Source organism: Dermacentor albipictus, chromosome 2 (genome assembly GCF_038994185.2).
Source record: "Dermacentor albipictus isolate Rhodes 1998 colony chromosome 2, USDA_Dalb.pri_finalv2, whole genome shotgun sequence".
Classification (NCBI taxonomy): domain Eukaryota; kingdom Metazoa; phylum Arthropoda; class Arachnida; order Ixodida; family Ixodidae; genus Dermacentor; species Dermacentor albipictus.
In genome coordinates, this window is record NC_091822.1 from 172,233,137 (window position 1) to 172,251,656 (window position 18,520).

At 46.3% G+C, this 18,520-nt stretch overlaps 1 protein-coding gene across 7 annotated transcripts in view; it reads right to left on the minus strand.

The window, feature by feature from the left end:
- LOC139056301 (uncharacterized) overlaps positions 1-18,520 on the minus strand; it is a 447,952-nt gene that overhangs the window by 244,531 nt on the left and 184,901 nt on the right. Inside the window, exon 2 of one of the 7 annotated variants that reach the window (XM_070534437.1) lies at positions 6,956-7,102. The exons of the other annotated variants lie outside the window; for them this stretch is intronic. The gene's annotated coding sequence lies outside the window, so the exon portion shown is untranslated. The remainder of the gene's footprint in view (positions 1-6,955; positions 7,103-18,520) is intronic. 7 annotated transcript variants of the gene reach the window in all.

Sequence of the window (18,520 nt, forward strand, 5' to 3'; positions counted from 1 at the left end):
CACCAAACATGGTGGCCGGGAGAATGCTATAGAAAGCTTCAGCTGTACCCAGGCACTCGCCGCGGAGTAGGGATGATGGGCAGGCGGACGGATTGCACACGTAAAGGGCAGCAGAACCTTCGCAAAAAGTGACGACAGCAAACGGAAGCAGAAAGTTCCGGCGGCGCGCGCAAGTGGTCGACGGCGTAAACAGGACAGATGAGTTCGCAGCAGAGCTACATAACACAGGAACAAGAGCGGCGGAGAAAGGTGCAATATCGATGTCAGAGGCGGCAACAACTTTAGGAGAATAATAGTCGTCAGGGTCAAAACACGGCACTGATAACGTAAGTTCGCAACGAGCGCAGTCGATAAGAGCTTGATTCACAGATAGGAAATTCCAACCAAGAATAACGTCGTGCGAGGAACGAGGCAGGACGACAAATTCGATAACATGCAGAACGCTTTGAATGACAACCCGGGCTGTGCACGACGCTGAAGGCTGAACGCGATGCGAGGTTGCCGTACGCAGAGAAAGAGAGGTAAGGGGAATGGTCACTTTGTTCAAATTGCGGCAGAGCTTCTCACTAATAATAGAAACGGCGGCTCCGGTGTCGATAAGTGCGTGTACGGTGACGCCGTCCACGGACAGTTCAATTTCGTTCGCCGGCGCAGAATGAGGCCTTAAAATGTTCGACGGAAACGCAGTTCTTGCCTCTGGAACTGCGGCTGCTAGTTTTCCTCTCGGGCTGGGCTGGGTCGGCGAACCATCGGGGAAATGGATCGGCGACGTGGGGAAGGCGACCGGCGTGAATCGAAGGGGAGGCGACTGTAAGAGGTGTCCGGAGGAAGGTTAGAGTGGTCCTGACGCGGAAGTCGAGCAGGCCTGTAGCTTGAGGCACTCCCACTGTCAGGTAAACGGGGGCTGCGACGGCGGCAGAATCGTGCTACGTGGCCCGGAAAATGGCATGAATAACATATTGGCCGGTTATCAGGTGTTCGCCACGGGTTGACGACAGGGGCTCCAGCGGCCGAGTTAGGGACGACCATCGGGCGTGATGGTGGCGGCGGCACATGGAAGGTGGCAGTGGCCCGGTAGGCATCAGGAGCCGGAGGAGCGTAAGGCCGGGCGACAACGTCAGCGTAAGTGAGTGGTCCAGCTGCAGGCTGCGGAGGAGGGGCAGATGGCAGCGCCGCGGCAACTTGGGTCTGAATGACGTGGCGAAGCGAGGGAGCCAAGGTTGTCGAAGGCTCGGGTGTGCTGTTCGCCAGAGAAAGTTGGCGTGCCACTTCCTGACGGATGAACTGCTTTATCTCCGGCATTAAAGCAGAGATGTCGGTAGCATCGTGGCCGAAATCCAACGGAGATAGATCCGTGGTGTCCTGCTGAGCAGCGCGAGTTGATGCACGCTGCTTGCGCAGCTCGTCGTACTGCTGACAGAGCTGTACGACCTCGGAAATCGTCCGCGGACTCTTCGCGACAAGCATCTGGAAGGCTTGGTCATCGATGCCTTTCATGACGTGCTTGATCTTGTCAGCTTCGTCCATAGACGAGTTGACGCGCTTGCATAGCGAGAGCACGTCTTCAATATAACTAGTGAAGGTCTCCTCCTGGCGTTGAGCTCGACCACGCAAGCGCTGCTCAGCGCGAAGCCGGCGAACGGCGGGACGGCCGAAGACCTCTGCCAAAGTTGCCGTGAAAGCCGACCAGGTGGTAAGATCGGCTTCATGATTGCGGAACCATAGGTTGGCCACGTCAGTCAAATAAAAGATGACGTTTGTCAGCTTGGCGCGGTCGTCCCACCTATTATAGGCGCTTACACGGTCATATTCGGCGAGCCAGTCTTCCACGTCGTGGTCGTCTGTGCCGCTAAATATAGCCGGATCGCGCTGCCGGATGACGCCAGAACAGACGATGGCGGGGGGCACGGGAGCAGCAGCCTGGGATGGTCCCGGTTCATCCATTGCAACAGCGGGTGGTAGCGTTCGGCTGCGGAGTTCCAGGATGTCGAAGGTAAACCCAGCACCTCCACCAAATGCAACGGGGGTGTTCGCCTAGCAGAACGGTCCCTCGTTATAGGTTGTAGCGCTAGGCTTAAACAGATCGGCGCTATATCGTAACGGGGAAGCAAGCACTTCACGTCGTCTTCTTCTCATCCACTGGCACCATGCCCACTGCCAAGTGCCTTCAGTACAATACTTTTAGAAGCGAGAGTGACGCGATCCGCGCTGCAGGCACTGATGTCGTAAGCCTGCGCTTTGTGCAAGTATTGGCGAGCGCAGTTCTCACGCGCTTGGGATCAGCGCAGTTTAAGCCTCTACATAAGCCCTCATGCGAAGAAAAACACCGAGCGGACGTCGCAAGAGCTAAACCGGACAAGCCGTCCGGGGTTTAACAAACGATGATGATCACAAAGCTATCAGAAAAGCGAAGCTTTGCTGCCGTCATTGAAAGACGCCTTCAGGGCAAGGCCTTGTTTTTCCGCACTCAGCGGCCAAGGCTGCTTCGGCGACAGCTAATCAATGCGTCAGGCTGGAAACTATATATAGGCGAAGTTTTCATATTGAGTACAAGAACCACCGGGCAAGCGCTAATCATTACGGTTCCCCCCCTCGATGCCTACAGAAAGGGCAGTAATACAAGGATTAATGAATTAATGAAAGTACCCCACTTATTATGTCCTTAGAGAACCACGAGCAAGAGCGCACCACGACTTTTCTCAGGCGAACACTTTGCTTTTAGAGCTCGCTCTTTTACCTTCCTTTCCCGTTTCCTGCCTTTCTCAATTTCTTAGCAGCCTTTACTTTAGCATCATCGTCCTGCTCGCACTTCCTTCAACTACTTCATAATGAAAGAAAGAGAAGACACACAGAGAGAGAGAAAGAAATTTAGTCAGGTGATTTTCTAACCAAACACTCAGGCTGATGGGTGCTTCCAACGCCTAGCAGGCATGCTCGCTCTGCTTTATGACGGCATGCTACTTGGACCAAAACTTACATTGTCAAGGCGGCGTGACGAAAGCGGTGACGTAAAATCACCGCGGCTTACTCAAGAGTGTCCCCATTAAAACTCAGGGAAGTCGGACAAAGTAGCAAGAGGTCATGGACCGAAGTGCACCAGCGTTGCTATCTAGGATGTGTTAGTGCTATAGGAACATTGCAAGTGTAATCACAAAGTGGTATGCAAGTATCATGTGGCTGGAGACTCTGCTAATCTGCGCGACTAATACGGTCAAAGCATTCTTTTCAGCCTTTATAAAGCCTATGAAGACGGCCCACCTGATGCTTTCTTTGGCGGCGCAATCTAATCGATCCGTAGGGGTCTTTGACGTCTGTGCTACATTCTCTAGCGACCTATTTATGCCGGCTCTTCGTAGAACAGAAAACTCTCACGTGCATTCATTCACTTGTATTAGAAGTTAACGAAGAGCCTATTCCACACGGAACCACGCCGATTTTGTCACGCACCACTGAACCACGTGAAACATCGCTCCAGCTTCAGCTGCAAAACTCCCACATTCTCTCCCGCAGCTTTTTCTCTGGGCCGAGCCAAGCGACGGAAGTACGTACAAGCTGGCGCAACCACGAGACGTTCACGTGATTTCTCCAGGCTGCACGTGCTGCTCAGTAGCGTAGCCAGGACTTAATTTCGGGTGGGTGGCGGGGGGCGCACTTGACCGGGATATGAAGGGGGCAGGCGGGTGTTCCGCACGACATTTTATACCAGATACCTTGGTGCACAGATATTTCTGGCCGGAGGAGGGAGGGGGGGGGGCGTACCCAAGGCGCTCGCGCTTCTGACTACACCCCTGGTGCTGCCGTCCAGATATATATTCTAATCTGCAATTTGAAATATGGTTTTCTGTTGTTTCTTTTTTCCACCAGGTGCTCGCTGCGAATTTAAAATCAGAAATTGAAACTAACTCCCAGGTCTCCCTAGACTCCACGTAATCGCAGAGGGTGTCTTTAGAAGTCGAGAAACATTTACAGAAAGACATGTCGCGCTTTTGCGAGCATCAATTAACGTGTCTATAGTTTCATCGCGCTAGTTGGGGCCTTTCTCTTGTTCATTCATTTCACGGGATCAATAGTTTTCGTGCGATTTCATGTGAATGGGGCCTGATGTATGGGTTTTAAAAGGTGACAGCATTCTCCTGGCATAGTCACAAGCATGCTGCCTTAGCACAACGCGATGAACACTGTCAACCGTAGACGCCGAAGCACCAAATGTTAGTCACGCGAAATTTCGCGAAAGTGATTGTATCTCCTATGGTGAACAACCGATGTTGCTATTCCTACGACGAGAGAAGGCGTGGGTACGCTGGCAAATGCTGCCTGAGGCCGTGCTAATCCAAGCCGCTGGTATGAAGAGGGGCATATGCGTTACCACAGTGGTGAGTCTGATTTGGTAGCTCGGCCTTCTTTCCGTTCTGGCCTTCGTACCATTCTGATGAAGGCCGCCGTATGTAACGTCTAACAATGTAGCTTAGATGAGATGAAGAGGTGCGTATATACATACACACATATATATATATATATATATATATATATATATATATATATATATATATATATATAGATGTATAACGTGCATATAATGCATGGTATGTGGGCTTTCTTGCATTGCGCCATCGAAGGTCGGCCGTCGCGGCTGGGATTTGATCCCGCGCTGTCGGGCTTAGCAGCTCAATGCCGAAGCCACTACGCAACCACGGTGCGTATACGCCATGTGTGTTTTCCCTTCTTCCTATCGTCCATTTCCATGTTTCTGTCTCCTTCTTTCTGAACAGTAGGCAGGCATTGTGCGCCTTCCGGTGACAGTTATATATGCCATGCGTATATATGTCTTCAATAATAATAATAATAATAATAATAATAATAATAATAATAATAATAATAATAATAATAATAATAATAATAATAATAATAATGTCGGTCTATGCATGTATGCATGCATGCATATAGGTTTATGTATATATCTACGTATGTATCCAAAAACAATGAATGAATTTATTGTTTGGTTACAAAATATATGCAACATGGTTGAATGCTTCATGTGAGTCTTCATGAGTGGTAAGACAATAAAGGTTCTAGCGCGCGTGCGTGCGTGTGTATGTGCGTGTGCGTGTGTGGTAGAAACTCGACCAGTCTATTAACTCACGCACCACGTCACCAATTAGTGAATGAGGTCGACCCGATCGATGAGTACAATTAGGAAATGGTGACTGTGAAAGGAAAACAGAAGAGCTATGGACACCTGTGGCTGTTCGTAGTTTGGCTCATTACCCGGTGAAGCTTACAGGCTGTTTGTAAGGCGCCGTAGTATGACACTTAGGAATGAATTAAAATTTCGAAATAATGGGACCCGAAAGAATGTAAGTGGGCTGTCAATTTTCCGATGTGTCCTTAATGAGGCAATGTGTCACTTGAATCGTTGGCCTCATGTGCGGACTCGATTGTTAAAAAAAGTTAAAAAAAATCAATCCCGCTTTAGAGCGGCAACTACATCACCACAAGTTAAAGGTCAACTGTACCGAAAGTTCCGACAGAGTTTCGTATAGTGTAGGTATAAAGCAGTTTCCGTGCAAAATTTTACGTTGGAAATACGGTTGGGAGCATCACCAAAAACTCGCAAAAACAGACGTTCTCGACCGCGAAAGTGAAAAAATAAAACGTTGTCATTATTCTTCACCGGAAGTGACGCTTGGCCGAGAACGCACGGATCCTGTGCATGATCTGCGGAATTAGGCACCGGCTGCGGCGCACTGATAAATTTACGAGGCGACGTTTCGGGATTTGCGTCATATCCGCTAACTATATATCAGGAGCGGCTCACACGAACATTTATTAATAAAAATAATAGCGAATTTAATAACCCGTTATTGAACGTTCCCTAGAAGGCTACAACTTTCGTACCTAGGCTGCAGGGTCCGGGAACCCCCGACTTCTTACAGCTTCCCTTAACTCAGCAGCCACTTCGTAGACGAGGGGAGCGACATCTCGATCAAAATACAGGCGGAACGCGAGATATGCATGACACTTCGAGCTAGATCGCGGGCTTGTTCGCACTCAAATTTCATAGTACTCACGTTTAATCACCGCGGTCGAGTGTATTAATTGTCTATATAGGGGACCGTTCACTGGAGCATCCAGAAGAACGTGCAGAATTACCGGTTAGGTCATTAACAAAATTAGCACGTTACCCATGCGAAAATTGTGTTTCAAATTCACCAATTGTGTGCCTTAGCACTTCCTTCGTTGAGCTTCTTGCAGTGCTAAATTTAGTCGGTGCAACCCCAACATGGTAGTGTAGCTCTTCCAATAAGGCTTCCTTCCACGGAAGAAAATACACAGACAAGCTCCCCCTTATTTATCGAGTCTTCCGGTTACATCGTAAATGCAAGCGTATACTCGTATCTCAGGCTTAACGTCGCCTGTACCGTGCAAGTACAGTGCGGCCGTGCTATGGGGGTGAGCAAACTCACAGGAGCTGTGCAGAATGCCTCCCCCCCCCCTTTTTTTTTTCCTTCGTACCGCTAGAGGAAAGAGGATTAGCCTCTACTGGCAGGGAGACACTTTCTCGACTGATGCAATTTACTAGAGCAACGCAGATTACACGGCAGTGACCCTAATCAAGTAACGAAGTCGTGCCAGCAGGAGCTGTAGTAGCGCGCGGGCTAGCCAGACGTGCAGATTCGACGTAAAAAGAGTAAGCGGCGATAGTGGTCTCCGCACACGAAGCGAGACTCTACAAAAGCAAACTATGTGGAGGCGGTTAACCCACGCGTGTCTCGAATTTTTTCTCGACACCTGTTCCCTACACACAATGGGGTACGGTGTGCTTGCACCTGCGTGACCTTTGAGTGAACTCCACCGCTGTGCGCGAGAGAAATACACCGCTGTGTGTAAGTGTTATTAGCGGAGAGAGAAAAAAAAAGCCCACTTCAGCGAATACGTCGGCCTTGAAGGCACTCACTACAGCAGCAAGAAGATCTCAGAGCAAAGATCGCCAAGAACTACTCCTTCAGTCCGATGCACACAATGGCGCCCTCGTCGGTCGATTACAGTGCAGCGCTGGATGCGGCCCATGAAACAGATGCACAGATGATGCCACTCGCAGAATCTGCATGAAGCAGGATGCATTTCACAAATTACCAGGCAAGTGTAAGCTTCGAGAAAGCGTAGTAGTTATCCCGTTCAACTCGCAAGCGCACCTTTGCGTACCAGTGTGACATCGAATCGGTGGTGGTGGGCAGTATTCGGCCTTCCTTCTCATTACGGCGAGGTCTAAGCTGATGCTGAAAAGGTCACCTGGCCATGGCAACAGGATCAGGTCAAGCACTGGATGAAGACGGAATCAGTCGCCGTCGAAGTAGCAGAAAGGACGAACAGACACAGTAAACTCTGTTCCAATAATGGTGAGATTATTGTTATGAGTATTAAAAGCTTCATTTATCGCTACGGACAAATAGCCTTACTCTGAGGCATTTTCCTAGCACAGCGGCACCGCCGGCTGGAGGTGTGCCACGAGAAGATACTGGCCTTCTGGAAATATCGCGTGGGCCGACCAGGCCGGTCCAATGGGAATGCCAAGCTCTAATCGGGGCAGTAGGTTCAGGAAACGTTGGGTTGGGGTGGGGCCGGATGCTGGGACATTGCCCATAGACGTATGGTCGGCTGGGGTACCTCGCTCTGTGAGAGCAAGTTGGAGCGACTCTATGCGCAAGCTTTTGTTTGCTGTCGGGATAAAAAGAAGCGGCATTTGGCGTAGCAGCTATCACGCATTTTTCGAGAGAAATTTATGTAAGCTATTATTTTGGTTTCGCTTTTGGGATGAAGAAAGGCTTAGGATTTTCTCTTACATAATTTATATTGGAGTGGATTAGCAAAGAAAAAAAAACAATTCTGTAGTAGCAAAACTTTTCTCTAACACCTTAAAAGAACGAAGTTATGGAAAGCGAGGTGTCATATAGTTCCATTTTTATTTCTATCTGTACTTTGCTTTTCTTTCACTGTGTTTCTGTTAGTTATTCCGCAGGTTTCAAAAACATTTGTTTTGGTTATCTGCAAGCTTAAAGTCTGTTGCGCGTGCAACTGTAGTCGGGAAGTTGTTCTCCTACCCTAGATGGAAAATAATTATTGACTTGGAGCGCTGTAGTAATGCGATAAATGTTGATGCAGTCTTGTTTCTTGATTCACAATCACCCAACGCTCTATGCGTATTTGCTCTTGTGTGATCCGCTGGAAGCGTAGAAGTAAAAACAAAAGGGGCAGCAATTGTGAAAGAGACGGCTCTGTTTTAGTGGGTATGCCTTCACGCTGGCCACGGAGGAAGGAAGGAAGGAAGGAAAGAGAAAAGCAGAAGGCAGGGAGGTTATCCAGAATAACGTCCGGTTGGTTACCCTACACCGGGGGAGTGGGAAAGGGCAAAACAAAGACGACGCTGGCCATGAGACACCAAGTTAACTTGCAATTTCCGAGAACATCCTGATGCTTCCACTACGGCTTCGCTACTTTTCTTACTAGTTTACTTTAGTACCGATCTTTTCATTTCTTTCGGTCTCTCTTGTCTACTCAACAAGGGTTGTCGCATTCATTTAGAGAAAATTACGATCCTCGTAATTTAAGGTAATTGAGAATGCATTGCGGCAAAAACTCTGCAGAGAAGTCTGCTATTTCGCGCGGCCCTCTCTGGAAGCGAAAAGGTAAGAAATTATTGCTACGGCCACAAGCATTTGAAATTGGAGACGTCGAATCGTAGCCGTTCTGGGAAGCCGAAGCAGCGCACCACCTTTGCCAGTTTATCTATGGGAGGGTTACAAATAAAGTTAAAAAAATAAAGATGAGCGCAACCTGAAAGAGAAGTGCGCGGCCTGCGGGGTTGGCTGATACATGTGAAAGCAAACAAAAACCACGCGCGCACTTGTTGCTTGTGTTTATAGACCAGCGTGCCTCTCTCTTTTGCAGTAACCTAACACGCCAACGAGAACTCTCCACCACTATCACTTTGCTCTTATTGGCTGGGGATAAATAAAAATCTCTATCTCTGCATACCGATAGTTATTCTTTAAGTCTGCAATATGCAGTTTAGTCTTTTCTTTCAACCTTCCTTACTGTGGTGTTATGGCACTACGCGCGGAAGGCATTCACTTACATTAAGCTGTCTGTTCTATTTTTGGTTACGCATACGGACAGCTCCGGTAGCATTAAAGAAGTACCGAAGTACAGAAACTGGCCGCTCTTTGATGTGAAGCACGGTAAACAGGAAACCGACAATTCGATTTCGTTGAGTGCAATCTCTCAAACAATTAGGTGTACTGTTTTTCACAGGTCTATTTTTTACTTATTTTTATTTATTATCATTTGGAACGGGGGCGGGCGCTTTGATTGAAACTACTTAGAAACTTAACGCGTTTGCAACAACTAAAACTACGGAGGGAGCTGATGTATCAATATGTGAAGTTGTGCGAGCGCCCTACTATTTCGTGTCCTCGTCTGAGGGCTCAGAAAAAAAAGCTATCCAACGTGACAATGTCTTATGCATATTCTCGCTTTAGTCTCACTCAACAGTCTTTGAGTTCAAGCAGGTTGCTTTCCGAAGAAAGGCCAGTCGATGAAGCGAGAATTGTGTAAAATTTGTATTAAAGCCTGCAGCGCAAGCTATTGCAGAGGCGAAATGGGTGAGGATGGCACTAACCAGACGGAATAATGGGTAGTTCATCAGAACATTAAGTTGAGAGCGCACAAGAAGGGTTACAGCATACATTAATTCAGAGGAGATACAAAGTTTCAAATGTTTCGGACAATCTAGGCCTTCATTTATGGATAAGTTAAAATGCCTCTCGGTTCTATTACTATATGCATCTTGTGATATTTTCCCAACTACTGGAAAAGGAACTCTTGGGTTGATGTGCACAAGCATGCATTAAAACGGAACAGTGGTGTTGGCTATTTCCAGCTCGCTAAATGTGCTGTGGTGTAGAAACTATCGTGATTCACCCATCATAAAAGGCCTTTACCTACTTTGACGAGTGCAGTTAACAATGCTCTCACCAAGGTGCATTGCTGATAATGTAAATTAGATGGTTGATAAACTGTTGCTCTTAATATATTCCACAGAAACAAACAAAAACTTGAAGGACGATTAAGATTCACCTGTAAGAGTGGAACGCGATAGCATTCAATGATCCCTGCTTCTCACGCTTCCGGGCAACCGCAGCTTATGTAACTGTCTCGTTTTCCTCGAAGCGCTTGCAGCGAACGTTATGCACGAAGACGAGCTTTCTGGTTCTTCTTTTTTCTCCTCCGCCGACCCCCCCCCCCCCCCACCCACGGCAGGCGCCACCGCTGCCGCGGATGCGCGGAGGCGAGCGCCATCTGGATGGTGTTGCAAGGAACCGGGTGGGGCGCGCCGCTCCTACCCAAACGGCAGCTGGAAAGGGGTTTGTGTTTGAGTTTCTGCGTAACAGCTGGCTCCGGTACCGCTCGTGATGCCAGCGTTCTCGTACTGCACCTTACTCTGCGACGGCCCTGACGGCACTGGCCCACTGCGAGTCGGTAGCGGTGATTTCGGTTCCCAATTTTCTTTGCTTCAGTATATCGCGAAATGAAGACAGCTATCGAGCTGCGCTGTAATTTCGCATTAGGGTGTATTGTAGTCATCGGACGCATTTTTTGTGACCGAACTTCTTGGGTAGCTTCCAGAGCGTTGCACCTGAAGTCTGAAACGGAGTGCAGCGCTCCGGCCGCTACAAGGCGTCTCACAACGCTTGCGTAGTCAGGGACACTACGCTGGCGCAAGGTTCCTTGATAGAACATATCTAGGGACCTTACGCCGAGTATTTAACAAAGAGAGTTGGGCTAGTTGGTATCGATGCAATTGCTGTGATATAGTTACGAGTGCGAACAAGGCTAACGGAAAGACGTTGGGACAGGACAGAGCGCAAGACTTCAAGTGACAAAATTGTATTCGGATAACATGCACAGATGTCACCACAAGTGCTAAAAGGCGCAGGCAAACGCATAGACGAAAGTGTTACGAAGGAGATAAGCAAAACTGCAACGAAACAGATAAGCGCCCACATCGTACCATTACAAATCATTGATGACAAGATTCGTCTCAAGATACAGCGCTTATCACATGTATCGCCGTTATCAGCGATACCTGTGAATTCTTAGTGTTGCTCGCACAAAGACGGAAAGCAGGAAAATAAGAATATCCTCCTTAGGTGAGGTGGCCTGAAGATTACCGTACTTTGCTTTTAAAATGTTCCCCGTCCATATGTAATTTGGTCATTTCGATATGTAAATTAGATGGTGAATGTTTCGAAAAGGAATGTGTAATACGAGCTTTAATTAATTTGCGAACGGGAGCACACTGTTCTTGAGTATGAGTAATTGTAGCGTCATTCGAGAAATAAAGACTTTATCAAACCACTAAATTAATTAAGAGGGGACTTCAAAGAACGGGAGGGCAAGTGTCTGCCTTGCTACAGTTGCCCGCACTCAAATCAATCAAAGAGCCCTGCAGCCCTCTGCGTGGGCTGCAGGGCTCTTTGATTGCACGCTAATTAGACAGTGCACTTGGCTTGTGCACTGTTTGATTAGGGAGAAACGCTTTGACGACGTCTGAGAGCTTTGAAATAACAGAGAATCAACACAGCAATCGTACCTTGCTTATTAGTGTTTGTCTAACGGAACCTTTTAATTGAATGTAACGTGATAGCTTGTTGCGACTGCCACGGGGTATGTGTTTCAGTGAACGGAGACAAGCTTCAAACTATGCATGCAAGAGAATATTTACGGGGGGGGGGGGGCGTGTTTTGCGCCGGTTTGGTATCTTATTGGAACAGCGCTGCGGCGTGAAACTGCGATAGGCTTGGCGGGTTATTTCCTGCACTGAAAAGTTTACCGACGACCATTTGCTGCGTTGAGTGTCAAGTAAGTTCACAAGGCGTCACCTCAAATAAGTTATTTGTGTGTGATCACCGAAAAAGAGACTACAGCCGCTCTTTCATTTGTTAAAGATAACTAAGATATTATTTACGTGCTGTTGATAATAACCAAACAGTATTTATTTTTATTTTTACTTAACTAATACATAAATGCAACGCACAACAGTCGCTGGGGCTTGCAACTCAGCCTTGACAATGCAACAACAACAACAATGCAACAACAACAACAACAACAACATACAATGAATTTTTTTGACACTGGTAGCCATTGTGAGCATTTGCATTTATTTACCTGTATCTTATTAAGGAACCCGATGACAAATGTTTTCTCCGAAATAATGACCATTATTTTACAAGCAGTGGGCAAATTGTTTGCGAGGAAGTTTGACAGTGTGGAATTATGAATGGGTTGAAATTTTGGGGCGCTCTATGGAAATCAAAAGCTTGAGCTATATGTTGTCAGGTGTTCATCACTGTATATATCATAATCATCACCTTGCACCTGGAGTAGCATGTTCAGAAAACAACCAGGCTAACATCCTCAGCCTATCATTAAAGTTTGTTTCGCTCTCGCGCGCAGGGCACTTGAAATACGTATGCATTAATATATAAATCCCATTCTGTGGATATGTTCATATCCAGAGCATACAGAAAATAATTTCGTACTTTCGTTTTTCTTTAAATCAAGCCCATACGTTCAAGACAAAGTCAAAGATCGCGAGACATTCAGTCTAAGATTGCGGCGCGATTATCATGAACACTTCACGAACTTTTCCAGGATATTAAACTCCTCTCAACTTAGCTTAACTACACACAAAGATCTTCTTGGTTGAGAAAAGGTATTCTACCAATTGTAGGGAAACCTGCATTTATATGGACGTTTCTCTGCCGGCATAGGTATGGTAAGTTCAGGCTGTGTGATCACGATGAAAGTCCAAGAGAACTTCCTTGACCTTTACTAGTGTTGGAGCTATGAGACAAAAAGCATGGTAAGAAGGGATGGGAAGCTGCAGTACACTCCTTCTGAGTACAAGTCACGCACTGTGCCTTGAACGATGCAAAACTTCGGGAGAGTTCACTCCCGTGGGTGGTAGTCGCAGTCTGGTCACGTCAGTGACACCTCAAGTGTAGGCTTGAAAGGTTAAGCTCGAAGAACAATTTCTTTACACGCGTACATTCCCATTATTTGCCACTACTTTGGTGGTGCGCACTTTCGCGACTACATTACAGCAATTCAACTTTTTTACATCTCCATACATTGAGTCAACTTGACTATTTAAAGTAGCATTGTCGAAAGGATCTTATTTCTTCCTTCCATTCCACGCGAATACTAATGAGAAATGTCCGGAGATTAGGAGCAAAGCTATTACAATGGCCAATCGCAATCATTCGATTAATTGTTTAGTATTGAGAAAGGTCTATGCATTTTGAACTACTGCTAGCAGTTGCACTCGAGCACTTCGATTCGCTCTTGCTTTATACATGTTCGCGAAAGACGCCTTGAGTTCCCGATGAAACTGCTATTTGCAAGTGAGCGCGGTCCTTCTTTATTGTCCCAATGAAACCACATCGCAAGAATCTTGAGTTCGCTGCTTTGCAGGCTTGCGAATCCGCAAAACTGCGCGCATACGAGTTTAGTTTGCTTGATGCACTTAAACCCACGCTGTAAAAGAAACCAAATTTAATTTCTTTCCTGAGCGATGGCTGTTACGGTAAAGAAAGAGAAAAAGGAAGGGCCTAGCATGATGTGATTAACGAACCTAAATGAAATTTTGCGCACAGGACACACCAAAGACACACAACATACGCACAACACATGGCGACACACAGCTACAAATAGAATACCAATTAAAATGCCTCGTTAAGAACCGCTACTGAAGAGCATGTGCTCCTTTTATTTGTATCACGATTACTTTTATCAGGCTACCCTGGCAGCAGAATTAGTCGCGGGAAAACTACATTCGGGGCCATCCAAGATTACAGGCCATGTATGCGACTCTGAGCCATCGTGCCCATATTATTGCAGTCATCGTGTTCTCCCGCGCGGGTAAAAGGTTGTGAGCACAACACAGACCATTCGTTCGCGCATACACTGAACTTGCTAACGTGCCACGAATCGTTTGCGTACTGCCACGTGATGCAATCACTTGAGGCTGCCAGCGAGAGATGCTAGTGAGAACCGTAATCGCCAAACCTATCTAAATGTGTTCAAAGTCACTGAAGCATTTTCTCGACACACCTAATTGGCCTATCAAGGGCGCGATCATTTCGTAAACGACTCGCCGGCCGGGAAGTGGGATGCTCCACAACGCGGTTGCTATGCGCCTGTGGTCCATGACAGCGCTCCCGTGATGTACAGCGCGACACTGTGGACGCGAACCGGCAGTTTGTGGAGCAGCACTGCAGACGGTGGTTTGTGTGTCGTGCTCCTGCAATAAATCGCTAGAATAAATCTGTTTTGACTGAAAGTCCGGCCACTGTGGCATAATTTCCACAATAGAGAGAGAAAGAAGTTTAATGATACGAAATGCCGAGAGGTCGGCCTGAGGTATATTCCTCTAGCCAGCTACTCGGCATTGGGGGAAGGGGAAGAGGGAAAGAAAGAGGGAAGAAAGAGGTGCATGATGGGTGACGATGACGATAGAAGGAAGATGTAGAACATATGGCGAGCAGTTGGCATGCTCAAAGTCTGCAGTCCAGGCCCGTAATTTTTAAAAAGTTCAGTAATGCCTTGATGGCATTGAAACTAGACTGAGCGTCTGGCCAAGAGCCTAAAATAACGTCCTCCGACAACGGTGCGCTATTTCCACAATAATGCATAATGAACAGTATATAGCCGAGCGCCCTAGATTCATAGTTAGACGTGTAGAAATACAAGTGACCCGATCATGAATACAGTAAAATTAATTTTGAGGTTTTACCTGCCCAAAGCACAATCCGAATATTTCGCATGCCGTAGTGAAGCACTGCATATTAATTTTGACTACCTGAGAAATTTTAACGTGCACCCGATGCACGGCACCCACGGGCGGTTTTGCATTTCACCCCCATCAGCATGTGGCGCCACAACCGGGATTCGATCCCACGACAAAAAAAAAAAAAATGCGGACCACAATAAGGAACTTATTGTCCGAAGTTTGAGTGAAGCTTATTTTGCTTCCGTTTGTTCCAGAAAGACCGGTTATCTTGTACGTATTCGTTGCAGCAATGAATCGGTCGAAGGACCAACATGACGAGTGTTTCTTTTGCAAGCTTCTTGTTGACAAAATCGTGAAGGAAAGGAAACAGGTCGTAACGGCTACTGCGAACAATTTGAATGCTAACCAAACACGTTCGTCGCTTAAGAACCTTAAAAGACCATGGCAATATCATAGCAACGACACAGGTTTAAATTTTTTTGTTAACTAGAAGGGCCACGTTTCATACGCCTGATATATCTGGAACGGTAACTTTTGCGGACAATGAAACGCACTATAGGCGCCCGAAAGTTTCACTCGCTGGTAATGACGCGAAATCGCGCCATGCATAGAATTCGTAAACGAAGAAGTGGCTGTAATTCAGCTCATGTACAGCTGCGTGAGAACGAAGTTCTTTCGCCTTGCGTCCGTGGAACACCAGCAATTAGCGTAAGGAGGCACGTCCGAAGAAAAGGGCAGCTTGAGCTTTTTCTTTTTTTCTTCCATCAGGGCATACTTTCTCAGTCTGTACTAGTCAAAGGAAGGACATTTAAGAGAAACAACGCAGTTACGACCTTCAAAGGTTGCTTCGGCCGATTTAGAAACAGCCCACGCTTCCATTCGGGCAGAAATGTCACCGTAAAGAGGGAAAAGCTGGAAGATTGCGACAGAATTGGAGAATTGCGTAAAGAACGAGAAAACGACATCTTGCTTTCTCCCTAATTGAGGTTCTTTCAGTGCTTGAAATTTCAGAAGAGTGCGCAGGACTTTGGATGTTCTTGGGGCACGCCATCGTAATGATGGACACCGGTACTTGACGCAATTCGCTGAGCACAAAGGAACACTTCGTCTAGAAACTGCACACTTCATCGACGTGAGAACAGCGACATTAGGTTCGAGCTATTTGGAAAAGATTGCCATTAAATTCCAACTAGTTCTGCGACGTGGCATTAAGTTCTTTAATTTCGCTTTGATTCAACGGTATCTGCTTCTTCCCAACCGTTGTGTCATAATGATTACTTTATTTAGCACCAAATCATCTTTATATCCGTACTTTGATACAGGATAAAGCAACGCTCAGTATATCGAGAGTTTTTTGCCAATATATATTGGCAGTGCCATTTTTTTCAATACCATGAACAAATTTATGCTCAACACAGAGATTTAAGTTAGAAAAAACATAATGAAAATTCTTCAGAAGCTGAAATTTCACATTTGCTGGAAACTTAAATGATTAGAATTCCCTCTCAACTAGCGAAGAAGACAAATTTATAATTAATGTTGGCAATACAATAACCTCTACAAAGGAATAGGGTGTACTGCTATTTAAGTAACACGTTCTGTGGTTGCATGATGTGACTTGGCTGTGTCTTGTTGCTTACCAGGCGATCACCACCTGACTACAGAAAGAAATCAACCAAACCTTTACCGTTAATGATAACGCTCAATCCATATGCACCTGGCAAACAGGCACTTCTTAAACAGCACGCAAACACTGGTGTACTCTCTAGGTGGGGCAATAACCATCGACAGTATAGACAGGTAACGACGCACTAAAGCATGGTAAGATGATGAAAAACATGCTAATGGAATGTTACCACGGATAGTTAAAAGACCACCGCAGGATCGGTGAAAGTGCGGTCCCGTAATTTTCGAGGCAATGCGTACCTCGTAAAGGCATCTTGGATTTCGTTGCCTTACACGAGATGGGCGAACAGTCGTGGAAGTTTTCTCGTTTTCTCTTCATACAGATGAGTCCTCCCGTAGTACGCAGTCGCAATGCCATAGATTTTTCGCTCTGTCTAGGCTACTAGCGTGAGCTGAGAGAAGTGAGAGAAGCTCTGGCCAAACAGTATAAACGAAATTTTTCGAAAGAAAAAAGACAATAAAGCAGTATTAGGTTACAAGAAGAAGACTATTTGCCAAAAGCAAATGCGAAATGGATGCTTGATGTGCAAAGGAAGAAAAAAAAAGAACATGAATGCGAAGATACATGGCGCGCAGTACACGTGCTTTTACAACCACTGAAAAGAGTATTCGCTGGTTTGCGGAGAAGACTAGAAACCTAGGTGAAGAAAGGGTCAACCAATGAGGAGCTAGAAAAAATAAATATCATCGTAGCGGCGTGAGATATGACAATAGAAAACAGAAAAGCTGGAAAACAGGGAGGAGATACGGTCTCACAGGATAAAGACGAATGACCTCTTTCCGCGCACACGTGTTGAAGACGAGAAATGGAAGCCATGTCGCTGTCCCCCGGAGAGCTGAGTGACGAGCCAACAGAACGCTGTCGATGGTATAGAAACCGGAAAAATGAATGAGGAGGGCACCCGAAAAATAGCCAAGGGAAGGTGGAAGGCGGCGTCAAAGTGGGTGGAAGTGGTTGTCCGTGCTTGAAGGACAAGGCAAGACCATACGGAAGTGCTCAAACATATATCCATGTACGTGAGGACATGAAAATACCATAACTTCTATGACGTATGAAAGAACATTGGGATTCACCCCACAAGCGTCTATGCCGTCAGCACAACAAAGAAGCTACCAAAACAGGACTTCTTGGCCGGATCGAAGAAAATGGCTCTTCTTGCCTTATGAACAAAACAAGTTCATACATAAGTGCTCTAAGGGGCATACTCATGTTTGAAATGGTAGTAAAACAGCAAAAAAATGCGAGGCTCGCCGCAAAGTCAGCATAAACTCACTGCATTAGCAGATACAACTGACGTTGCTGGCAACGGAGGCGTTCTTTGTAGGGGCAAAAAATATGGTGTTCTTCTGCGTTGGATAAAACATGATTATAACGAGTTTTTCCAAAGCCACACCCATGTTTTGTTGGCTGGTAAAAATAAGTAAAGAAGTGCTGCGTCACGCAACATGAATAGAAATTCACCATGCATTGACATGAAGCCACCGTCACAGTAAAGAAGCTAGCAACAGATTCTTGGTTCACAGGAGAAGGGCCTTAAGAATAGATTCTTACATAAGTTCCGCCACAGGCATGCTTTGTGAAGCTGGTAAAGGAAACAAAACGCAGAACAAATTTGTTTAAAGTGACGAGAAGCCTCGAAAGTATGTTTTCCATGTTTTTTTATCAAGGTTTGGATGCTATGTAGAGTTTCAGCGGAGTATTCTGACTCCTCTTAAGACCGCTTCCGCTTTTGCAATGTTCAGGTGCTGCGCTGTTTGCCTCTCAGCTCCGTCTGTTTACACAGACTCTTATATGTCCTGTCGAATTACTTTCTCGTAGTTTATATGTAAAGATGGATGCAAAGTACAGTGCTCGTTTACTAGAGCTTTTGGGGATCACAGTACGCCGTCAACGAAGACGTAGACAACGAGTACATTGCACGGACTGCATAACAAATTACTTTGCAAATACGTGTAATTTCTAAATTGGGGGAACGATTTTAT